At 34.3% G+C, this 25,204-nt stretch overlaps 1 protein-coding gene, 1 long non-coding RNA gene and 1 pseudogene across 3 annotated transcripts in view; 2 read left to right on the top strand and 1 right to left on the bottom strand.

Annotated features, from left to right (window-relative positions):
* The window catches only part of LOC132163355 (uncharacterized), a 56,513-nt gene that overhangs the window by 11,416 nt on the left and 19,893 nt on the right, over window positions 1-25,204 (top strand). The gene's annotated exons all lie outside the window — the stretch shown is intronic.
* LOC148584051 (uncharacterized) lies at window positions 120-2,954 on the top strand. Of its 2 annotated transcripts, none has more exons than XR_015913027.1 (5): window positions 120-419; window positions 491-628; window positions 935-1,054; window positions 2,277-2,363; window positions 2,771-2,954. It is a non-coding gene; the product is annotated as an uncharacterized LOC148584051 (long non-coding RNA). The 2 variants fall into 2 exon arrangements; XR_015913026.1 differs by having other exon boundaries at window positions 2,277-2,661.
* On the bottom strand, window positions 17,633-18,327 carry LOC132162822 (uncharacterized; annotated as a pseudogene).

The raw sequence follows: 25,204 nt of genomic DNA, 5'->3' as shown, positions 1-25,204 counted from the left end.
TTTTTTTTGGTCTTTTCATTTGCACAGTTTAATTGACGATGTTACCCTTGCTTAGCTTCACAGTGGACAGCTTTTCAGAGGGACTTTTATGTCGTTTCGCTTCTACTTCCTTCACTGAAATAGTGTCTTGCATGTTGCTGAAGCAAGATTTGCTCCGTTTTTTCTTCGATTTCAAATCTTGTCCAACTCAAGATTTTCTTCCGTGTTTTCTTCGATTTCTTTTGTCTGAAATTCACCAACTCTTCGTAGAGATGCGAAGATATGATCTACCAACTCTATCAACAACCTCCTGGATTTTCGGCCAAAAATCTGGTGTCTTTGGTCTCGAGACTCGGATAAAAACCAAAAATAAATTCCCATCCTTTTGCTATTCCTGAAGAGAGAAGCAGCTGTTCATCACAAAGTCTCTCCACTGTAAGGTATATTTTTCTCTTGGATTGTAATTCTTTCTTCTAAAATCTATTGATGGGTTATTGTCCATCCTCTTCAGTCGGAGACTCGGAGTACATGAGCCATTTTGTTTTGAGAGGAGAAAGGGCAGGAAAGAGGAGGGTGAGACAGAGAGTGTTCAATTGCTGTATTCTCATTATCTATTCGGCTCTTCTCTGCTCTTCTGCAGTCACCCACGGTAAGCCCCAACATGTTTTTCTCCATTTCTGTTTTCCGTTTCTTTAACATTAAAGGTTAGGTTATCCACATGATTGTATTAATTTTTTTCCTTCTTTTTCTTTTGGGGGTGATGGTCATGTTTGTGTGCAAATGCGTTTCCATTTTGTTTTCTCTGCTTCTTAACTCCAATGACATGCAGACTCTAATATTTGTTTTTTTGTTATGTTATGTTTTGTTTTAATTGTTAAACTACCCAAACATTATCTTAACTTGGGTACAAATTGAAATTTTTGCCCTTTCTCATGTTTGCCGAATTTTGAAGCAGATCCCACTGGAAAAACCATAACCAACACAAGTTAGTGAAGTACAGCAACGTCCAGTGGCCATAATACCCCTGAAAAATCTCTGCACTCACTTCCTCAATTCCCGATGCTCATGCTCAGAGGTACTTGTGTGCTCTATTCTGCTTCTTGGATTAGTTTTCTATTTTAGGCATAAATGTGGTAGAACTGTGTTGGGTTTTCTTTCCTGTTGTCTTTTTCTTTTTTGGGTTTTGTTCTATATATCTTTTTCCAGGTTTTGCTCATTTTTCTATGTTGTGAGAGCCTTTGGTTGATTTTTTTTTTTCCTTTTAATTTGACCAATGGGAAGGGATTGGCTCATGTGAGAGGGCCAATATACTTTAATTTCTTACGTTTTTTGTGAACTCAGTTTGTCTTTTTTGCCCAACATGCAATTTTTTTAACCTTGGTTGTCCACTTGGCCTGCTGCTTGGTGCTATGTTATACTTGAACTTGTGCGAAGTAGGGTTCTGTGAGAGCCTTTCGGTTAAAAAATTGGCCAATGAGAAGGTATTGGCTCATTGAGAGGGCCAATTTACTTTGATTTCTTATGCTTTTTGTAAACACAATTTGCCCTTCCTTTTTTTATTTTTTTCTTTTTATTTTTTTATTTTTTTATTTTTTATTTTATCTAAACCATGCAATAAATGGCCTTCAATTGCAACCAGCGGCTGACCTTGACCTAACCTAAATATTGCTTATCCAATTATCTCTCTCTCTCTCTCTCAACATTAACCTTCAATTGCTACAATGTTGCAAGCTCTTAAATTCCGAACATGCATTTTGCTAGACAGGGGGTTGAGATCTGATAGGTGCTTATTTTTCTCTTCCTTTATTTGGGATTAAAAGAAAGTAAAACAAATAAAACTATAAACTTCGCTCTCAACAATATTGTTGCATAAGAGTTTCTCAAGGAATGACATTCCATCAAGGCAAACAGAACCTTAGGAATGTACAAATTTTGACCATGAAAATTTTCCTGGATTTTTGTTTAACACCACATGATTTGGTGTTTTATACGCTAACAAAGATTTTGGTCGTTAGATATCCACCGATACTCCTGGCCTTTATTTTTTTGGTCTTTTTCTTGTAGTTTTAACATTTCTTGCATAGGTCATTGGCCTTCAGAAGATGTACTTGCTTACTTTTGCTTATCACAGACAGACATGTTCAGGTTTGTAATGAATAGAGTTTTGTGTCAAATGTTATTTATATAGGTGACTGCTGAATCTCTGTACATTTTCTATCAGTTGCTTGCACTTCCTTAGAAAATTTATCTGTATTATTTCTATCAAATTTATATGCATTTTCCCCTAATTTTTCCAGGTATAAAAGAGTTATTGCGCTTGGATCGCGTTATGGATTAGCTGGTTTAGTTATTGCAAGTTGCAACCATCACCGAGGCATTCAGAGGTAGTGATATCAGATGGAAATCCTGAAGTGGTGGAATGTATCCTTTATTTATTTACTTTTTGATGACGGCTGTATCCTCACCCATAGGCTGGTTAATTTACTTTTGGTTTAATCATGCCAAGCGTTATTGTGTTGGGAAATTCAATGTATATTATATCTTTTGATGGTGTTTGTAGGTTGATATGTCTTGTTATTGTCTGTCGAAGTCCATAGAATTTATTTTTTAGACACCTCTTTCAACTTATCTGTGGATTGTACAAGGGAAAGTCAGAGTTCCAAGAGTTCTTGGTTTTTTGAGGTTTAGCATTTTTACCTTGCAGAGTTACTTTCTTTTGTCTACTTATCATTTGCATTGTTTATAATTGTTTCATATCAGTTGGTAAATGCGCCAATTCTTTTGTTTGCAGTCCTCAACACATGGGAAAGTGCTTGTCTGGATAACATTGTTCAGCTGACACAGAGATGAATGCGACTACAAGGAGATGATTGCTCATCTTCCTCTTTGTTCCATTTGTCCCCCAAAACTGTAATTTAATATGAAAATCATGGTTTTAATGTGAATTCTATTTGTTAGATTACGTTCTCTATGGATTTTGGCCCCCTTGTGTCATTTTTTTTTTTTTTTGGCATATTCTTTGTTTTTATTATTAATGAAGTGGATCTAGAGAATTTGTATATATTTATAAGTTTGAAAACTATGGTCAAACAGTTTGATAGTATTATGTGATGGTGTTAAGCTTAACTGTCATTTATACCTATGAGAAATAAATCATTATTAAGAAAGAAAGAAAAATCGGCATTTACACATTGTTACAATTGAAGTTTGTACTTTCAGCTCCTCATCATTTAGAAATATAATACTGTAATCTTCACTAGTTTTAGAACTTTAAGAGTGAACACTGATAATAAAGATTATTGGTTTCTGTCACTTAGCCAATTAAGTGTGGTTTCTAGCCTCTTGATTATGGGTTACCTTTTGAAAATAAAACAGTCTCGATAAGAAGAGGATGAAATGGAACTTTCAGATTTATTAAATGAATGCATTTTAGTAAATTGATTATGTGGCTATTTTATTGTTTTATGAACACGATTGGTTACAAAGTATTGTTCTAATTATATGGAGAGGAAGTTGTTACTGAAAAATATTTTATAGGATCCGTTAGCTTTGGGGCTGCAAATTTTATGATTACCTTTTTAATTTCATAATCAATTGTTTTCAACCGGAAAAGTAGTGCTTGCAGGTTTTTGGCTGTTGGTGGTGGCGTTATATGGTGTTTTTAGAGATATTTCCTGTAGCAGCTCTGACATATGTGAGATAGATAAAATGTAGTGTATTTTTTTTTTTTTTTTTTTTTTTTTTTTGGGGTGAGTTAATCAACTTATTGACTTGGTTTCTTATATTTTAGGTGTCTAAAAGTTATTATTATTATTATTATTATTCTTATTATTTAATTTTTGAGTTAGGCGTTGGATTTGAGAATCCTCACCTCTACCTTTTATGTTAGTGATGGTATGTTCAAAACAGTATCATTAGTTCTCTTGTAATTATGTTATCGGTTAACTTGAGTAAAATTTTAAATTATATTATGCAAAGATTCATGTTATAAATAATTTTATAGGTGGGGTTGAATTTTCAATAAATATTTCATTACGATAAACAAATATTATTATCAAAGATAAGGATATATCTACTATTATCAAATACCAGAAATTAAGCATGTGTCTTGTATGTGCCTTCCCAACTAGTTGTGAAAAATAAATAAATAAATATTTATTTTTTTATACAAAATAAGAATAGAAAATAGAAAAATAAATAAGTTAACTAATAATTAATATAAAAGAAATAATTTTTCTCTATTATATATGTAAGGTCAATAGCGTCTTCCCAAAAAGCTATCTCTCATAATATGTCATTATAATAACGGGTCAATAACGGCAACATTCACAAGTCATCGTTAATAAGGGTCAATAGCAGTGCATATATGGCTATTGACTATTATCAGTGGTGACATTTAAATGTCGCCATTGATAATGGTCAATAGCTATATATGCACTGCTATTGACCCATATTGTCTCCGCTATTGACTCCTAATTAGCGGCGACAGTTGAGTCACTGCTAATAGTTTCTAGTTTTACAACCCAACTTGCGAAAGACTACAAGCGGTGTCGTCGGGCAGAACTAAAATTGTTCTGACAGTGTATAATAGCAACAGAAACTAAGAATTGAAAAGGAAATTCAGGAAGATAAAAAATAACAAATAGGGAAGAGAAAGTTCATAATTGCCCCCAAATAAGCAAACTGAGAAATAACTTTTAAAGACTTAAATTTAATTGATAATATAAACTGAATTGAAAAATAACAAAAACTAGATGCCTTTATACAGACTAGGCACCTCCTAAATTAACAAGGAAAAGGAAAAGCAAACCTAATTGGAAAAGGAAAACAAATCCTAATAGGTAAAGGAAAACAGATCCTAATAGGAAATGAAAAACTCAATCCTTATTAAAAAAGGAAAATATAATCCTAATGGAAAAGGAAAAAACTAGTCTTTATTAAAAATGAAGATTAAAACACACATGCATAGTTAAAATAACAGTTTTGTGAATTTTCTCCTGCATCAAGTGACTTGTTAGTGTCGACACAAAAGTCGACGCTAATATTAATTTTTTTTCTCTTTAGCGTCTAAGATTAGCGGTGACTTTTGAGTTGCCGTTAATATACTACCATTAGCTGGGACTTTTAGTAGTCTCCGCTAATAATTTGGATGCTAATGAGCCAAATGCTTGTAGTGAGGTGACCTATGGTTGGTCACCTTAGGACCCATTTTTCCTTCTTTCTTTTTTAAAACGAAAATTCTAGGGTAATTTGGTCTTTTTAGGGACTTTCGTTAGGGGTTAACGGTTGAATTTGACGAAGGGGGTTAATTGAATCAAATTGAAAGTTCATGGAGTTAAATTGAGAGTTTTTTAAATTTGTGGGGTCCTCCCAAAACGCGTAGCAATTCAAAGGTTTAAAGTGATTAAATCATAGAGTAATTAAATACTCATCTTTCATACTATTTAGCTAATGTGGCCGTACCCATTAATCTTTTGATTTTTTATTCTTTTAATAAAGGTTTATTCAAAAATTGATGAGTACTATCACATTAGCCCAATGATATATGAATGGATTAGTGATATGTGAGCGAGATAAAAAATGGGTATGTAGCATTACTCTAAATGATAGTCTTCGTTATTATTGGAGAAAAAGAAAAGGCACCAAAAATATTTTACTGTTAAATTTTTAGCCTCTTCTCTCTCTCTATTTTTTTGAGAGATAAAAGCTCTCACCAAACCCTAATTCTAGCCGTCTCCTCAGTGAAATTTTTCACCGCCGTATGTGGCTTTTATGGGGAGGAAGGAATGGCTTTGCCTTTACCTTCTTGCTTCTCCTCTCTCTGTCCATGGCTTTGCTTTTATGTTTTTTTCCTTTGTTTTTTTGTTGGATTTTGTTTTAGATTTTATTTTGACAATGTTGTCTCTCCCTTAACCACCTCTCCGGTGATTGCTATTGTTGTTACCTACCAAGGGTTGGGGTAAGCTTAAAGGGTATCTCGAAAGTTATACCCTTATTCAGTTGTTCGCGCGCATCTCTTGCATTGAGGATTTAGTTGATGTTGAAGGGTTTTTTTTTTTTTTTTTTTTTTTTTTAAATGAATAAGGAAAAATGTTACTGGGGAGAATCTTTCACATTGCTGATCCGAATGGAAGAGAGAATTGGAGATCATGTAGGAATGCTTCTAAAAACACGATTGGAAGCGGCTCATTGAGCAAAACAGTGCTTTAAAATTTTCATATTGAGGCACTTTCAAAGCATTCCAACTTTAAAAGGAATAAAGAGTTAAACTAATATCATAAATATAGTGAGCAAAAGACCAAGAAGAAAAAAGCGCAGGGCTATTAATAGGTAAAATAACAAATAAAGCATCCCCTAATGTTGAAGGGTCTCACCATGGTCATGTCCACGCCCGTGTCCTCTATTTTGGTACTTGTTCGGCTTTATGCGGCAATTTCTTTTTGGTTTTTGCCCAAGATATAGATGATTGGATCGTTTATAGTTTATTTGGAATCATTTAATGACTCATTTTTTTATTTATGTTTTCAGTTTTGTGACTATTTCTTTTGTTTGGGTTTGTTGTTGACAAGCGAACTCATTTTTGGATTTTAGTTCCATTATAACTCTTTTCCTTTTTTTTTTTAAAAAAAAAAAAAAAAAAAAAATTGCTGTTGACCAAATTTTACAACTGCAGTCATACACCAAAAAAATACTGAAATTATTTTACTAAAACGTTTGATGCCCAAAGACTGTCATATGTCTTGTTGAACATATAGTACTTATATTAAAACATTATGTGTTTATCACATGTTAATTAAAAAGTTACATGTTTTTCTTAAGAAACACATGACAAATGTATAGACTGAATTGGAACAATTCTCCAATAAACAAATTGTTGTCTGTTTGCCAATCTCTCTTGATTTTTTTTTTTTAATAAAAAAATTAACCTAATTTTTTAAATATTTTTGATAATATAATTTTATATTGGACATAATTTTTCTCCAAACTAGGTTAAGGGAATTTCCTTCAACCTAATCTATAAAAAGAACATGTGTCCTATTTTTTAATAACATATGGAGATACACATGAGTATTTAATAAAACTTTGTCATTTTATATTCTAATATTTTCATGAACAAAATTATACTTGTTTGTGAACTTACATTCAAACCTATACTTGTGGCAGTGGGACTACTACTCCTAAAACATTTGGATTTATTTATAATATTTTTATTTTTGTTGATGTAGAAAATCAACCAGTAATCATCCATGCCATTTATGCCAAGCCCTCAATCCGGGATTCGTACAAGACAACCAAACGTTAGAGCAGCCCTACGGGAAGAAGGGAGGGGAGCAATGACACCACATTTGATGCTTAAGTCAGTAAAGGCATAGGATGCAAATTAGAGAGAAAGATGAAGATCTGGGAATAATGACATATTTGGTTAAAATGAGAGAGAGATGAAGATTACGGGATAATAACATACCTGGTTTAGCCTCCTACTGACATTATATAGGCGAGGTATCGTTTATGTCGTGTGCTTTCAAAAGGCAATTGTTGCCCGACGGCCATTAATTTGACCTCCACCAGTGCTGGTGATTTTGATCCACTTTTCTCTAGTGAATCGTATTTCCAAAGTGGATGCATACATCGCATTTCATAGAGGATGGTTGCTGGATATGACGTTTCCATTCCTGATGTGTGCTTCATGCAATGTTGAGTTTTGGTGAGCTTGCTAGTCCTTTTGGGACGGTGTTTGTGTTTGGGCTGATGGTAGGGGTGAAATTTAAAACCGCCTAACTGCAACCGCTATAACCGTTAACAGCTAACCGCTAATCGCCTAACCGCTTTGAAAGCGGTCAGTAAAAACTAGCGGTTAGTGGGTTTTGGAAATCCGCTAACCGTTATATATATATATATATATATATATATATATATATATATATATATATATATATATATATATATATATAAGTCGTGAGTTTATGAACTTTTTTTGGTTGATTGAAATTGGCCTCAAGCTTCAAGTTCAACCATGTTGGTTTTTTTGGTTGCTTGTGAGTTTATGAACTTATTTGAGTTTATGTATAAGACTACAAGTGAAGTGATGATTTTGTTGTAATTTTATTTGTATATTATATGATGTGTAGATTTGTAGAAGGTGGCCAATTTTTTATATAGCAATTTTTAATGCTAAAATGGCCATGAAAAGGGAAACCAAAAACAAAAAAAAAAGGTTTAAAATGAGTAAAAAAAATGTTTAAAGTGAGCCCAAAACCGGTCCAAAACCAGCCCAAAAAAAAAAAACCCAAAAAAAGGCCCAAAAAAAAGTCCAAAAAACGGTTAGAAAAAAGCGGTTATCCCAAAGCAGTTAAAAAAAAAAAAAAATTGGGGGTTGCAAAAATGGCCAGATGGCCAAAGAGCCACCCTGAATATTTTTTTTTTTAATTTTTTAGAAAAAATAAAAATAAATAAATTAGGGGCAATATGTGAATTTTGGATGAAATTGGTCGAATTGAAAAAAATTTGCAAGTTTTGGGGGGGGGGGGGGGGTGCATTGCAAAAATTGAAACATTGGTGGTCAAATTGAAAATCGCCCCAAATTTTGGAGGGTAAAGTGTAATTTTTCCTTAAATTAATTTTCACTGGCTGAAGAGGTTTTCTTTTTTGAACAGAGTGTTGGACTATTGTTAGCCATCATTGAAAGTCAGCCAAAACTTGTGCATGTTCTTCTTCCACCTTTGATGATGCTGGGATTACCAAGTTTATTTAATCTCTTGACTTTTGAGATGAGCAAATTAATGAGTGAAAGAATTCCTGAAAGGTACAGCTTCACTTTGTATTCAAATGGGTGACAACGTATACTTGGTAGATCAAGCTTCCCTTTTTTTTTTTTTTTTTTTTTTTTTTTTTTAATGACAACTGATATATTTGTAGCTTGCAATGGTTTAGTCAAGCAATTATCTCATTGTATTTGCAATTTCTTTTAAGTATTGCTACTATTGTAATTTGCTATCTTTTAGCAATTAAGCACCTTATAGTCTAGTAGAACAAAATAATAATCATGTCCTACATGAATCTTATTCACCAAATACCAGCAATACATTTAGTCCACATGATTTAAGTATGGCTCTCTGCCTGTAACTTATGAGTCTAAGAAAGCAAACCGTATCTTGCTAGTTTTCCTTGCCATTGTTTACTGTTCCTGTGTTTCATTGCTGTTAAGGAATATAACTAGGGACCTATAGATCCATGACTAAATAATGGCTCCTATATGAACTGCTGTTAGTAAGATTTGGTGTCTTTGTTCAATTTGCTATTTACATTTCTATAAAGAGAGTCAAGTGATCTGGCTGAGTTGGCCATTGTTGTGAATAATTTGAATGTGCCATGGGGGCTGGACTAGGCAATATGCATCACTGGGGCCCATGTTTGAAAGGTTGGCTGGCCATGGAATTTCTGGCACGTGCCTAACAATCAATGGCCTAAAACTATGTTACATAACCTATATTCGGTAACTCAAGCACAGTATATATGATGTGTTATTGTTTTGAATTTCTGAATTTTCAAATGTACTTGTTTAGCAATTTTTGTTTAAAAATCCTATTAAAGATTGTCATATGTCTTGTTCAACATATAGTACTTATATTAAAACATTATGTGTTTATCACATGTTAATTAAAAAGTTACGTGTTTTTCTTAAGAAACACATGACAAATGTATAGACTGAATTAGAAGAATTCTCCAATAAACAAATTGTTGTCTGTTGCCAATCTCTCTTGATTTTTTTTTTTTTTAATAAAAAAAGTAACCTAATTTTTTAAATAATTTTGACAATTTAATTTTATATTGGACAGAATTTTCCTCCAAATTAGGTTGGAGAAATTTCCTTCAACCTAATCTATAAAAAAGACATGTGTCATTTTTTTTAATAACATATGGAGATACACATGAGTATTTAATAAAATTTTGTCATTTTATATTCTAATATTTTCATGAACAAAATTCTACTTGTTTGTGAACTTACATTAAAACCTATACTTGTGGCAGTGGGACTACTACTCCTAAAACATTTGGATTTATTTATAATATTTTTATTTTTATTGATGCAGAAAATCAACCAGTAATCATCCATGCCAACAGTGGCGGATCCAGGAGTTCATTCTAGTAGGGGCGTCAATAAAATAATAAGATATAATGGTAAAATAATTTTTTTTTTCTTTATATATTATATTTTTATTATAATATGGTAAATACAATCAAAAAAAGAAATTATGCCACACTATATGTATCACAAAAGGCATATTTATATGCTAAATTGATATATTAGTTACCATGTAGGCACTAGTACAAAAGTAAAGGAAAATACAAAATACAAAGTGCGTAAAATTGCGTTTTATGTGGTCTTAGAGAAACAAAATCATCAAGTATCAAATCTAAATTGAAGCTTTCAGGAATTTTCCTTTCAATGTAGACAAGTAAATTATCTTCAAAAAATTCATCTTCCATTTTGTTACGAAGTATTGTTTTTATAATTGTTTACTTCTCATACTCTAATGATATTATAATAAAATTATTAGTTTATTCCAATAGCTAGTAACCTAAAATGAATTAATAAAAAGAACAAATCTAAGATTGGCAATAATATTCTGAAACTCATTGATGCTTGACAAAACCCCAAAGTATATAAAACACACCAAACAAAAAATAAAAAATAATAATATTGTTTTAGAATAAGATAAACAAAATGATGAAATTGAGAGATATATCTCAATTAAAAAGCTTAAAGTATAACCAAGATAAATTAAGGCATTAATGGCTTTAATTATAAACTGTACTCTCAACTTACTCGGTTGGGTATTTGGATTATGACAAGAAAATGCCAAATATTGATAAATAAACATTAAATTTTTTTTTTAATTAGTTTTTTATTTTTTAACGAAATTTTGTTACCTGGGGTGGTAACAATTCATGCCAGAAAAATACTTATCAGGGGCCACCGCCCCCATGTCGCCCCCACTTCTCTCCGCCACTGCATGCCAAGCCCTTAATCTGGGATTCCAACAAGATAACCAAACGTTAGAGCAGCCCTACGGGAAGAAGGGAGGGGAGCAACGACACCACATTCGATGCTTAAGTCAGTAAAGGCATAGGGTGCAAATGAGAGAGAAAGATGAAGATCTGGGAATAATGACTTATTTGGTTAAAATGAGAGAGAGATGAAGATTACGGGATAATAACATACCTGGTTTACCCTCCTACTGACATTATATAGACGAGGTATCGTTTATGTCGTGTGCCTTCAAAAGGCAATTGTTGCCCGACGGCCATTAATTTGACCTCCGCCAGTGCTGGTGATTTTGATCCGCTTTTCACTAGTGAATCGTATTTCCTAAGTGGGTGCATACATCGCATTTCATAGAGGATGGTTGCTGGATATGAAGTTTCCATTCCTAATGTGTGCTTCATGCAATGTTGAGTTTTGGTGTGCTTGCTAGTTCTTTTGGGACGGTGCTTGTGTTTGGGCTAGTGGTCCTTTGGGCCAGGCGAGCTGAACCTCCATATTTTCATTACAATAGTCTTTCATTACAATAGTTCTGGATATGACGTTTATACCCCTGACTTTTGTATAAAATTCTAACTTCCAAAATGTTTTTTTATTTAAAAAAAATGGAAAATCAAGGACATTTTGGTCTTTTTTTTTTGTATTTTTAACGGTTAAAATTGACGGAAGGGTTCTAATTGAGAGTAATTGAAAGTTCAGGGGTCCAAAATGAGAGATTTTAAAGTTTATGGGAGTTTATAAAATTGGGTGGAAGTTCAGGGGGCCGAAAGTGAAGTTTCCCAAAAAATTTAACATTTTTGAACACTTGTGTCTTTATTAAAGTTAATTAATTTAAATAATTGTTGAAATATATGCATGTCAGTCCATATCATGTCCCATTAGATATGATTACAACAATGTTACTTGCAAATCTCAAGGAATTTTAAATACCATATAAATTCAGCCATGTTACATATGAAAGCCGACTTATCAAAAAAAAAATACGAAAGCCTTCTCTAGGATTGTTATAAAACCTAACTTTCTAAACTTAATTTTTGGGTTGATCAGAACTCTATATTTGAGGGCCTCATATAATCATCAATAACTCCCTTCTCATTGCTTTTGGTTTGATGATTTAGGGACTAAATATTGCTAAAACACACAATGGTAAGTCCACGCTTTTTCAAGGAGTTATAAATAATTCAACATGAATTCTTCGTTGTGATATTGTGAGACTTGTGGAAATTGGTCTTTAGGATGTTTGGAGCCGAGACAGGTGGCGAAGCTCTTGGTGTGCTGGAAAAGAAGGTTTAGTCAAAAGTATCTTAATGTTATTTGGAATGTAATCCTCTCCTGTTTAATGTGGTGCATCGAGAAAGAAAGGAATGTGAGAAGACGAGCTTGGATATACAGCTTTGTTTCCTGAAACCTCTCATTGAGTAGATCTCTGTTAATGCTTTTTCTTTTAGGCCTCTCTAAGTTTGTAGACATTTGTTCTCTTTCCCCCTGTTCCTGATCTTGCTGGGCATTTTTCTTGTATACTTCATGTGTATTTTGAGTTGTGCCTCCTTGCGCTTCTAATAAATTTTCCTTCTTAAAAAAAAAAAAAAAAATTCAACTGAAATTTTACATTTATTTTCACTGGCTCAAGAGGTTTTCTTTTTTGAACAGAGTGTTGGACTATTGTTAGCCATCATTGAAAGTAAGCCAAAAGTTGTGCATGTTCTTCTTCCACCTTTGATGAAGCTGGGATTACCAAGTTTATTGATTAATCTCTTGACTTTTGAGATGAGCAAATTAATGAGTGAAAGAATAGCCGAAAGGTACAGCTTCACTCTGTATTCAAATGGGTGACAATGTATATTTGGTAGATCAAGGTTCCCTTTTTATTTATTTATTTATTTTTTCAATGACAACTGATATATTTGTAGCTTGCAATGGTTTAGTCAAGCAATTATCTCATTGTATTTGCAATTTCTTTTAAGTATTGCTACTATTGTAATTTGCTATCTTTTAGCAATTAAGCACCTTATAGTCTAGTAGAACAAAATAATAGTCATGTCCTACATGAATCTTATTCACCAAATACCAGCAATACATTTAGTCCACATGATTTAAGTATAGCTCGCTGCCTGTAACTTATGAGTCTAAGCAAGCTAACAGTATCTTGCTAGTTTTCCTTGCCATTGTTTACTGTTCCTGTGTTTCATTGCTGTTAAGGAATATAACTAGGGACCTATAGATCCATGACTAAATAATGGCTCCTATATGAACTGCTGTTAGTAAGATTTGGTGTCTCTGTTCAATTTGCTATTTACATTTCTATAAAGAGAATCAAGTGATCTGGCTGAGTTGGCCATTGTTGTGAATAATTTGAATGTGCCATGGGGGCTGGACTAATCAATATGCATCACTGGGGCCCATGTTTGAAAGGTGGGCTGGCCATGGAATTTCTGGCACATGCCCAACAATCAATGGCCTAAAACTATGTTACATAACCTATATTCGGTAACTCAAGCACAGTATATATGATGTGTTATTGTTTTGAATTTCTGAATTTTCAATGTACTTGTTTAGCAGTTTTTGTTTAAAAATCCTATTAAGAGGTAAAGTCTCTTATAGTGGCTGGTAGGTGGACATCGGCCATTTAATGCTTTAGTCTTTGTATCATATACAGTTTTATGATTATTTACAAAGATAATTTAGCTTTTTTTTGAAGGAGTTACTAATCTATCTTACACAATTTTTATAACCCAAGAAAATTGTTAATTACTCAACTTTGCAATTTTGCAATTTATGGCCATACGAGGTTTATATTGCCTCCTAATGCTTTTATTGAGATAAATTACAGCGATTTTTTTCTTTCTTTTTTCTTTTTCTTTTGGCTAATGAGGTGTTTGGAGATTTTTAAGCACCTGAGTAGTACCTGGGCATATGCAGTCCCCTCATCCCAAACACACTGATGACTAGTTGCAAGTATTATAATGTTTGTATTTTTGGATAGTAATTTCTTTCCTGCATTTGTTCTTCATTTTCATACAATTTCAGGTACCCAATTTTTGATGTAGTCCTTCGCGCAATTGAAGCTCTTTCGCTATAGATGGTTATTCTCAAGAAATCTATTTAATAAGGAACTTTTTAGACTGGCTTGTGACATGGTCAAACTCCTTGACAAAGTTGAGGTTCATTTTAGCTTGCTGAAAATCGTAAAATACTGGTATATTATATAGATATTGGGTAAATGTAATTTTTGGTAGTACTGTTTATTTTACCCTTTCCAGATAATGTTTTGATAATTGGTAGTTTGCTGAATGTTTGATTCTTGACTATTCTATATCTTTTGAACTTTGAAGTTGTCTGCTCTTACTACTAAAGAAATTTATTGGATACTGTAAGCATTGTATAAATTGAAGTGACTAACTATTAGCCTCTAGCAAAAAAAAAAAAAAAAGATCCTCGTCATAAGAAAACTGTGCATCAGTAGAACCTGTGAATATTTTGTAATGGGCTCTTTGAGTTGATTGATATCTCTTCTGCTGGTTGCCAGCTTTTGTGTTACTGCTGCATTTCTAATTGCAAATATTATTTCTGATGTATCTGATTTATCTTCAGAGATCTCACAGGGTAAATTATTGATGTTTCTTATCTGCAAATTTTTTCCTAAAGCCATCATCTTTGCATACCATTTTTTTTTTTTTTTTTTTTTAATTTTTTAATTTTTAATTTTTAATTTTTTTTTTAATTTTTCTATCTTCTATTAGAATTAAAAGCGACTTTTTAGATCCATCCAGATTTGCCCTTCTTACGGGGGCTGCTTGAAATATTTCCTTTTGCTTCGGATGATCTAGAAGCCCAGAGTGCACTCTGGAGCATCATTGCACGGTTGCTATTTCATGTTCAGAAAAATGAGATGAGTCAATCAAGTCTCTCTCAGTATGTTTCAGTTCTTGTAAGCAAATCTGATCTGATTGAAGATGATCTTCTCGACCATCAACTAGATGACTCCAGCAAAGGGCATAAGGAGGGCTTGACCACTTATTGCACAAAATCAAATGCTATAAGTACAGCCGTATCCTTGCAGGGACAATGACATATTTGGATCTAGGAACTTTCAGTACCTTGGTTAGGCTCATATGGTTTCTTCTATCAACTGCCTTGGCTTATACTTACTGAAATTGCCTTGTCTTTCAATATTATTGTTTCCCTTAACCCTTGTGACAGCTTGGAAGGATGATCTGTATTTTAACCCAATGGACTGCTTCAAACGACTCTGCTGAAGTGACTAACATGGCAAGTGAGCTTAACGAAGATAATGTCAATGTGAATAGATTGCTTGATTGCTGTCGTAAATATTCTGAGTAAGCTGGTTTTCTCTCTTTCTACTTGATCTTATTTGTTGCAATGCTTCAAGTGGAACAACATCTTGTATTTCTTTGAATACCGATTTTTTTTTTCTGCCAATCGTAGAGCCTTAACAAAGTTTTTACTTGAATAACTATCTTGTTTGATTATTACATGTCAGCTTTATGTAATTTTAATGTGAAGTGGAAAATCCAATAAACACAAAGACAAAGTTGCCATGGCACCCGTGGCCGTGGGCAGCACATGAAGTTCATTTTCTATCTGATGGATCCCCTAGTTTTGAGTAATGCTACGTCATTTGGTCATGCAATTAAAATGGAAATGAAACTTAAATGAGGAGGAAGGGGAGAGATCAATGGGTTGATTTGCTAGAGCTAGTTTCAAATTAAAGCTTCTTTTTATGTTTTTATCAAAATTTAGTTAGGATTATTTTAGGACTTTTCTTTATTCTACATTTTGATCAGCTAATTGGATTTTACTTCTACTGTTTTATTTTCTTGTAATTGGCTAAGTTTAGTGTGCTTTTCTTAAAAATATGTCATTTTTTATTAATAAAAAAGGATCTTAAGTCTGTTAGGTTTAAGTAGAACGAGAGGGACTTGGTGCCCTAGCAACTATGTGGTTTATTGATTTTTGGCTTTTATAGTTAGTTAACATAGAACTCGCTGTTCTCAATGCAATGAAAAAGATTCGTTTGGCAACGATTTTTAGGGTAATTTTTTTGCTTTTTAGCCAAATAATAATAATAACAATCGACTCAAAATACAAAACACCCAAAAGTACTTTTACCTTTCATCACATCTTAACTTACAAACAAAAAGCACCGCCTTAAAAATTGTCAAACAAAACCCTTTGAATTACAATATTTGTTGATTCATCCCATCTCTTTTGTTTCCAACCAATTAGGACATAAACTTTAGGCTGAATATCTCATTGCCTTGAGGCCTGCTTGCTGTAAAATCCGAGAAACTAATCTGAAAACAGCTCTGCAAGTTTACAGCCCTGATCATGTTCTTGCTACTCTGTGTTTTCTGATACGTCTATTGGCATGACTGGATACCAACACATTGCTACTTGCCTTTGTCCATTTCATTTGTCAATATGACATCAATTAAACTTATTTTTATACATATTTTATGAATACATCATTCATGAGTGCTAATCCTTGATACAGATTTAATGCTGCATAGTCCTTCAAGGAATGAAATTTTTTCGTATTGCCATGTCCTACTTTTTAGATGTATAGCCCCGTGCAATCACAGCAAAGAAAATTCCTGTAAAGAATATTGCAAGGAGGAATACATTTTTTTCTGAATCCTGCTAGGAACATCGAAATTTAGCTGTCAGGACAAGATTGCAAGAGATTGAATTTGTGCCTCGTACATGAAAATGATGATTGGCCTCGGCCTCGGCCTCACTTTGACATTGTTAGTTTTGCAAGTAGAAGTCAAGTGGATCTTTTAAGCGACCACATGCATGTTATCCAAAACATTTGGCTGCTTAATGCAATACACTAGGTTGTGGGGATGGAATGCTTGAAAAGCAGATATCATTTTGAGCTTTTTTTGTACCTTGAATCGACTCTGCACTTTTGACACTTTCTTGTTGCCAAACCACAGAACATTAGAACATTGTGAAAAGGAAATGAGTGAGAATTAAGTCTGTCATGTTTGCTGTTTCATTGTAATAGAGACTATAAATTTAGAAAGGCAGAATGGGGGATTACCAAAAATACAAAATAAAAAGACTTTTTTTTTGCAATCCCTTTATTTGGCTTTTGAACTTGTTACGATACTAGTATTTCACATGGAGTAAGTTTAATTTTAACTATGCGTATATGCTATTGAACATCTTTCTCTTATAAGCTAATTTTTAAAGGTAAAATTTTACCTAGAAGTATGTATCATTTGATAACATGGGATCGAAGAGATTACGAACTTGTGATTAAGTCATGGTGGGAGCGATTCCGATCCTGGTGTTCCACATGAGTTAAATTTAATCTTAATTATGTATATATAAACTTTTTGACACTCTTCCCTTATAAGCCAGTTTAAGTGTAAATTCTACCTAAATTTGTATTAGAACTCTTGGAAACTGACACAGCTTTAGCCTTTGAGTATTAAGAGAATTCTACATGTCAAATTATAAATGAAGTGAAATATCCCAAATGTTTCACAATCCTCATTTATGATGACTTCTTAGTGATTGACCAAAAAGCATCAATCTTTGCTGAAATTCTTACTCTCTCTGAGAGATGGTCTGACAGAATCATACAACTTCTTCAATTAGGGGGCTGTAGAACAGTTTGTATGCCTCCATAATTTCAAGATACCACATCGCCTCTTGATCCGGGATCGTTGAAAGATCAACAATCTTGGGAACCTGATATCAAATACACAATGCCCAAATATTTGCAATGTGAAAATTATGTTCAAAATTTTGCTCTCACTATTCTACAAATTACAATTGTTTTCAACCAACAATGAGCATACCTTGATCACTGGAGGCTCAACTGCACCTGCACTGTATCCTCGAATAACCATCACATACATCCCTGTAGTACAAAGAAACATAGAGAGGGTGAGAAAAACTATCAAATTTCGCAGCTATTTCTTGGAAATGCTATAATATGTAGACAAAAGTTGGCGGGGGAGAGGGAGAGTTTGAAGACGCCAGTGCCATCGTCTAGAAGCAACGGCACTTCTATGTTGTCGTTTTCATTGGGGGCCGAGACCAAAACGCCCTGAGATACAGAAATTGATAGAGAATAGAGAATCGCATAATCAAATGGGAGGGAAAAGGGGAATGGTATTTTGGGAAAACAAGAGAGAGAAAGAGAGAATCTATAACCAGGCGTGTTGGAAGAGGATGCCACCGAGAGTCATGGAGTTCTACGACACCGTTTCCGTCGCGTCCTTTAGCTGAGCGCACAGCAGCTTCAATGCTATTAGCTTGTAGTCCATCTCTCTCTCTCTCTCTCTCTCTCTCTCTCTTTCTCTCAATTTCTCACCTCTCGCCTCACCCTAAAGAGCCAGATTGCCAATATATGGAACGATGTGTTTCGATTTTAGGAAGAAAAATATGGAGACTGAATGACATCGTTCGAAAGTTGCAAAGAAACAAGCAAACTATCAAAACTGGAGTACGAATGAATGTCAAGTCTGACCCTAAAACAAGAGAGCCACCAATCATGTTGTGTTTTTTTTTTTTTTTAATAAAAAAATTTTATTGAGTTTTTATAAAATTATACATTTTTGGTTACTTTGAATTGGACACTAATCTCCTTTTAATTGTAAAATGTTATACATCACTTACTTTTTAAGACACTAAAAATCAATATGTTTAAATTATTTACTGACTTTTGTTGAAAGGATCAAGGAATTTTTTTTTTTTAAAAAAAAAAAAAAAAAAAAAAAACTTTTTGTCTTAATTGTGAAATGTATGTTCTTCCTCATAAGAAGCAAAATAGAAAATTTTCAAACTAGATGAAAAGTAATAGATTTATGACAAAAATAAGTTGCAGTAGTCAAATTGCTTGGGATCAAATTCTTGCCCCCATTAAGTGCATTAATGATCATTAAGCATAAAAAAAAAATTCAATGGTTGTTTTACTTTTAAAGACAAAATGGATATAGTCATCTAATGCAATATTACACCCAAAAAACATAAAAACCGAGGATGAGGAGCCCAAAATACCTTTTTTAGAGATACAGACGGCATTCGTTGAGAACAAAGCTTCGAAAGGCAAGCTCCAAAATAGTATCAGACCTGACAGTTAATGGAAATGGAATTACCAGATTCACAGATACTGAATGAATTCTAATCTGCGATTAATTTGTTCTTTGGCGATGCTTCTCTGTGATTTGCGTAAAAAATTTAACAGAAACAAAAAACTGGATTATAACCGAAATGGACGAAACTAATAAATAAATTTCAGAAAAATACAAATCAATCACATTTTATGAGCTGTGATTCAATAAAATCATGTAGGAAATCTCCTGTGAAATTATAATCAGACAATTCGAAGAAAGAACTCACAAGTACTGACAGATTAAACAATGGGTGGGAGGGAGGGAGGGACGGAGGGAGGTGTCGCTTTGTTTGTTTCGGCTTTGGAGAACCGAGAGAGAAGAGATAAATTTAGGTTGAAAATTAGTATAAAATGAGTTACTGAAAATTTTGGTGGGAAAAGTTTCAAGCAAGCACCAAAACCCAAAATGTTCTTGAGGTCTACCGTCTATGGACATTGTGAAAAATAAATAAATAAATAAATATTTTTATATACAAAATAAGAATAGAAAATAGAAAAATAAATAACTTAACTAATAATTAATATAAAAGAAATAATTTTTCTCTATTATATATGTAAGGTCAGTAGCGTCACCCCAAAAAGCAACCTCTCATAATATGTCATTAAGATGTCTTTTTAATTTTAATTTTTATATGAAGGCAACCCATTTGTGTCGCCGCTAATAAGGGGTCAATAGCGACGACATTCACAAGTCGTCGCTAATAATGGTCTGTAGCAACTAGTGCTTATATGGCTATTGACCATTATCAATGGCGACAGTTGAGTCGCTAATAGTTTTCAGTTTTACAACCTAACCTATGAAGGACTAGCAGTGACTTATTAGCATCGACACAAAAATCGACGCTAATGTTAATTTTTTTCTCTTTAGCGTCTAAGATTATATACTACCATTAAATGCAACTTTTAGTAGTCGCCGCTAATAATCTTGATGCTAATGAGCCAAATGCTTATAGTAAGGTGACCTACGGTTTGGTCACCTTGGGACCCATTTTTTTCCTTCTTCTTTTTTAAAATGAAAATTGAAGGATAATTTGGTCTTTCTATGGACTTTCGTTAGGAGTTAACAGTTGAATTTGACATAATGGGTCAATTGAATCAAATAAAAAGTTTTTGGGGTTAAATTAAGAGTTTTTAAAATTTGTGTGATCTTCTTAAAACGCTCAGTAATTTACAGGTCTAAAGTGATTTTTCTCCTTATTTTTAAGAAAACTATTACCAATGTGATATATGCTATTGAGGATTTTTTTTTTTTTTTTTTTTTTTAACTCATCTATATTTGATTGAGATCTCTTACAATTTTCTATAACAATTTTTGCTGCAATTATGAGAGAGCCATATCATATTGATTCACCTAAATTTTAAAGGATAGAAATTTCTTCAAAACTAGTTTGGATGAAATTTCTTTCAACCTACTTCAATAGGTGACAAGTGTCATGCAATATCTTTGGGTTTTAAAAAAATTAATGTTTAGGTTCCTAAGTTAGTAGAATGACAAAAAATGAGTCTTAAAAATATTTTTTTTAAAATGACAGAAATTTCTTCCTAACTACTTTGGAATAGGATCTCCTCCAGTCCAAAATGGACTGGAGAATATCCAGTTCATTACTAGGATTTTTTAGCCACAAATGGAACACCTATCCCACTAGCAAAAAATAATAATAAAATATTATTTAAGATTAAAAAATAAAAAATAAAATTATAAAAAAATAAAGGGTGGCTGACAATCCATCTTTGCCATAGGGGGTGGCCGGACCACCCCAGACCGGCTGAAGCCCCCATTTTGTAATGTTGAAACATGAACGATTTGGAAGAAAATATAATCAAATGAAAATATAAAACAATAGTAGAATAAAATAAAATAAACATAAAGATTTAACATTATCCAGTCTATAACTTACGCTTACATATTAACATTTTAAAAGCTACATTATACTCTTATTTAATTAATAATTTTACAATACAAAAGACTTATATTTATTGGAGAATTGAGATAGTTATCAAACCTAATTTCAATTAATCATATAAAATGTAAGTGATGTACAATGTCACTTTAATATATTGTCCAGTAGAATTTTCTAGAAAATCGGTCATGTTTCTTGGAAGAGTGACTTAATTCTCATATAAAATATAAGTAAACAATATCACTTTAATATATTGTCTAATAGGCTTTTCTAAAAAATGGGTCATGTTTCTTGTAAGAGTGACTTAATTCTCAACTGACCATCTTTGTTTGCTTGGTGATCAGTGTGTGCTTGAGGAACCCAAGATCAAAGGTTTAAAGGTTGGTCTCCAACCAGTCATTATAGCCCTCCTTAAATTCCTACCTCCCTAACACACTACAGCCAGTAATTACAGCCCTCCTTAAATTCCCACCTCCCTAACACTGTTTTTTTTAAAAAAAAATTTTTATGAGACTCATATATAATAATTCTCAAAGAGGCCTTTCAGCCATTACAATCTCCCTAATACATAAAGGAACAGACTCCTCCCAGACATGTGTTTCATTGAGAGTAAGTGCTAGCTTAGATATTCTATGTGCCACCTCATTCGCAGCTCTCCTATTATGGCAAACCTCCCATGACCCACAACTTCGAAGAATGATCTTAGTTTCTTCTATCAACATCCCAAATTGAGACCAGCATCTATCCTCACTGCTAAGTGCTTTAACCACCACCAAGGAATCCCCCTCAAATATGACAGATTGAAAACCCAGCTGTCTAACAAGTTCAACTGATGCCCGTGCTGCTATCGCTTCTGCAATTGTGGGATCAGTTATATGGTCCTGCACCATGCATTTCGTTAGCAATACCTCACCATCATGATTGCGTACCACTATCCCCACCCCCATCCTCTTCTTCCTTATATCAAGAGCAGTATCCCAATTAAGCTTTAAAGCTCCCAAATCCGGTACTTGCCATTTATCCCGTGCAGGTTGCCTATTCTGTGCTGTTTTGGCCCGTAAAGTTTGGTCAGCCTTTACAAACTCCCCCAACTGATCTTTTGCTTTTTGAAAAAGAACCGGCAGTGATAAGAAAATCCCTTCAAAAATCATCTTGTTTCTGCACATCCAAAGTTGTCTAGCAACACAAGCTGCCAATTCAATCCCTCATTATCCAACCATTCCAACAATTGTTCAAAAATATTTAAAAACGCATCTTCATCACTGGTGCTTTTTTGCAGCTTTTTATCACATTCAAGCCAGACATCTCTTGCAGAAGAACAGCTCCAAATAACATGACCAACAGTCTCTACCTTTAGCTTACATATTGGGCAAAATGAATCCTCTGTGATTTTGCGCTTATATAAATTCTCCTTCGTAGGCAAAATGTTATTGCAAGCCTGCCAGAGGAACATCTTCATTGCCCTTGGCCCACATATTTTCCATATTCGCTTCCAAAGAACTGCCCGAGAAGTCACCGTAGAACTCCCCCCCATTTCCCTCTAGCATAACTCCTTAGCTAGATGATAGCCACTCCTTACCGTGTACATACCATTTTTACTTCCTCCCCACACTCTCCAGTCACTTTGAGTCCTTGGACAAGGCGGCATAGCACAAATTAGGCCAGCTTCTTCTACACTAAATATCTCCTCAACAAGTGGAAAATTCCACCAATTTGTATCTCTATCAATGAGTTCGCTAACCTTAGCTTGCCCCTGAAGAATTCGGACCGGAGATTGAACTGAATGTGTTGTAGCTGAGGGCAGCCATTTATCCTCCCAGATACCAATGGACCTCCCATCTCCAACACACCAAATCAGACCTTCTTGCAAATGATATTTGGCATTCCAAATGCTCCTCCACGCATAGGATGGCCTATTCCCCAAAGGTGTTCTCATATAAGTATCATGAGGATAATATTTTTCTTTGAATATCCTTGCCACTAGAGACTCTGGTTGTTGCAAAGTCGCCATCCATGCTTCGCCAACAGTGCCATATTGAAACTTTCTAGATCACGATATCCCAAGCCACCCTGCTCCTTTGCTCTTCCCATTCGCTCCCAACTCATCCAAGCCACTTTGTGGTCATTATCTTTGTGGCCCCACCAAAACTTAGATATCATAGAGTTGATGTCTTTGCAAAGTGTTTTAGGTAATTGGAATACACTCATTGTGTATGTAGGAATGGCCTGAACCACCGCCTTCAACAACACCTCTTTCCCCGCTTGAGACAAAAAATTTTCCTTCCATCCATGCATTTTATCCCAAATTCGGCCTTTTATTCCTGTGAAAGCACTTATGCGCGACCTTCCAATGAGAGCTGGCAGCCCTAGATACTTTTCATACTGTTGAGTATAGTTCACCCCTGCTACATGTGAGATATGACACTTTGTTTCCTCTTTGGTGTTGCGGCTGAAAAATAATGAAGTCTTATCTTTATTAAGCTTTTGCCCTGAAGCCCTTTCATATACTTCCAAAACTTGTTGGATTTGGATCCATTCAGGAATAAAAGCTTTGCAGAAGAGAAGACTGTCATCTGCAAAAAAGAGGTGATTTAACCATGTTCCACCTCGAGTAATGAGGAGGCCTGTTATTCCTTTCTCTCTTTCTGCTCGATGAAGTGCCGTACTAAAACCTTCCGCACAAAGTATGAAGAAATATGGTGATAGTGGATCCCCTTGTCTCAAGCCTCTTGTGGGGACAATCTTCCCATATGGCTGTCTATTAACTAAAACTGAGTACGTGACTGTGCGTACACATGTCATAATCAAATGAACCCACCGTTCTGCAAACCCAATCTGTTTCATAACTGCTTCTAAGAAATCCCACTCCACCCTATCATACGCCTTACTTATATCCAATTTTAAGGCCATATACCCCTGATTACTTGTCAATCTAGTATCCATAGTATGTAGTGCCTCAAAAGCAATAAGCACATTGTCAGTTATTAATCTTCCGGGTATGAATGCACTTTGATTGGGTGATATAATCTCTTCCAACACCTTCTTGAGTCTATTAGCTAACACCTTAGCAATAATCTTATAAGACACATTACAGAGGCTAATTGGACGGAATTCCGTTAAACGAGTGGGCTTCTTTTTCTTAGGTATCAAATCAATATTTGTAGCATTAATGTCAGCAACAAAATTACCACCATTCAAAAAATCAAGAGTTGCTTTACATACCTCATCTCTCACTGTACTCCAAGATTGTTGGTAAAAACATGCTGCAAATCCATCAGGCCCAGGGGATTTAAGAGGGTGCATTTGACCAGGAGATGTGTCAATCTCCGCTGTCACAAATGGTCGGAGCAACCAAGAATTCATTTCAGCCGTCACTCTTTGTGGCAACCCTTCTAAACACCCATCAATTCCAACCGCACCTTCTGTAGTGAAAAGCTTCTCATAAAAATTAACAAAAGCTCTACCAATATTCTGTGCTTTCACCCATTCCAGCCCATTTTCATCTGTCACCCTCTTGATGTGATTCACTCTCCTTTTATGACTTGCCCATGCATGAAAGAAGGGAGTATTCCTATCCCCGTTTTGATACCAGCTTTGCTTAGCGCGTTGCTTCCATCTTGTGTCTTCATGCTCCAGCAGTGTTTCAATCTCTCCTTGTAATTGCTTAATGACCAAATGATTCTCCCCCTCTCCCCTGTGTTGCAAAACAGCAAGTTCTTTAGGTTTTTTCCTTTACCACTTTCTCGGCATTACCAAATTTTTTCCTACTCCACCACTTCAGCTTTGTTTGATATCGTTGGAGGTTACCTTGTACTATCCTCATAGCCCCTTCAACACTATCCTGCTTCTCCCAAGCCTCCTCAATAATTTTTCCATATTCCATATCTTGCAACCAGCTAGCCTCAAACTTAAATCCACCTTTACCATGCCTATGTCTCTCGGCTTGCATATTGAAGGTGACAAAAATTGGATTATGGTCAGAAGATCGGGCAGCTAGAACTTGAACTCCCACCTCATTATACATCCCACACCATTCAGTATTTGCCAATGCCCTATCAAGCTGTGCTTGTATACAAGAGCCACCTTGTTGCTTATTAGACCACGTGACCCTAGGTCCCATAAAACCCA

The sequence above is a fragment of the Corylus avellana genome, chromosome 8 (assembly GCF_965113065.1).
Source record: "Corylus avellana chromosome 8, dhCorAvel1.hap1.2, whole genome shotgun sequence".
In the NCBI taxonomy this organism is placed as follows: Eukaryota; Viridiplantae; Streptophyta; class Magnoliopsida; order Fagales; family Betulaceae; genus Corylus; species Corylus avellana.
This window is presented reverse-complemented; position numbering and strand designations above follow the sequence as displayed.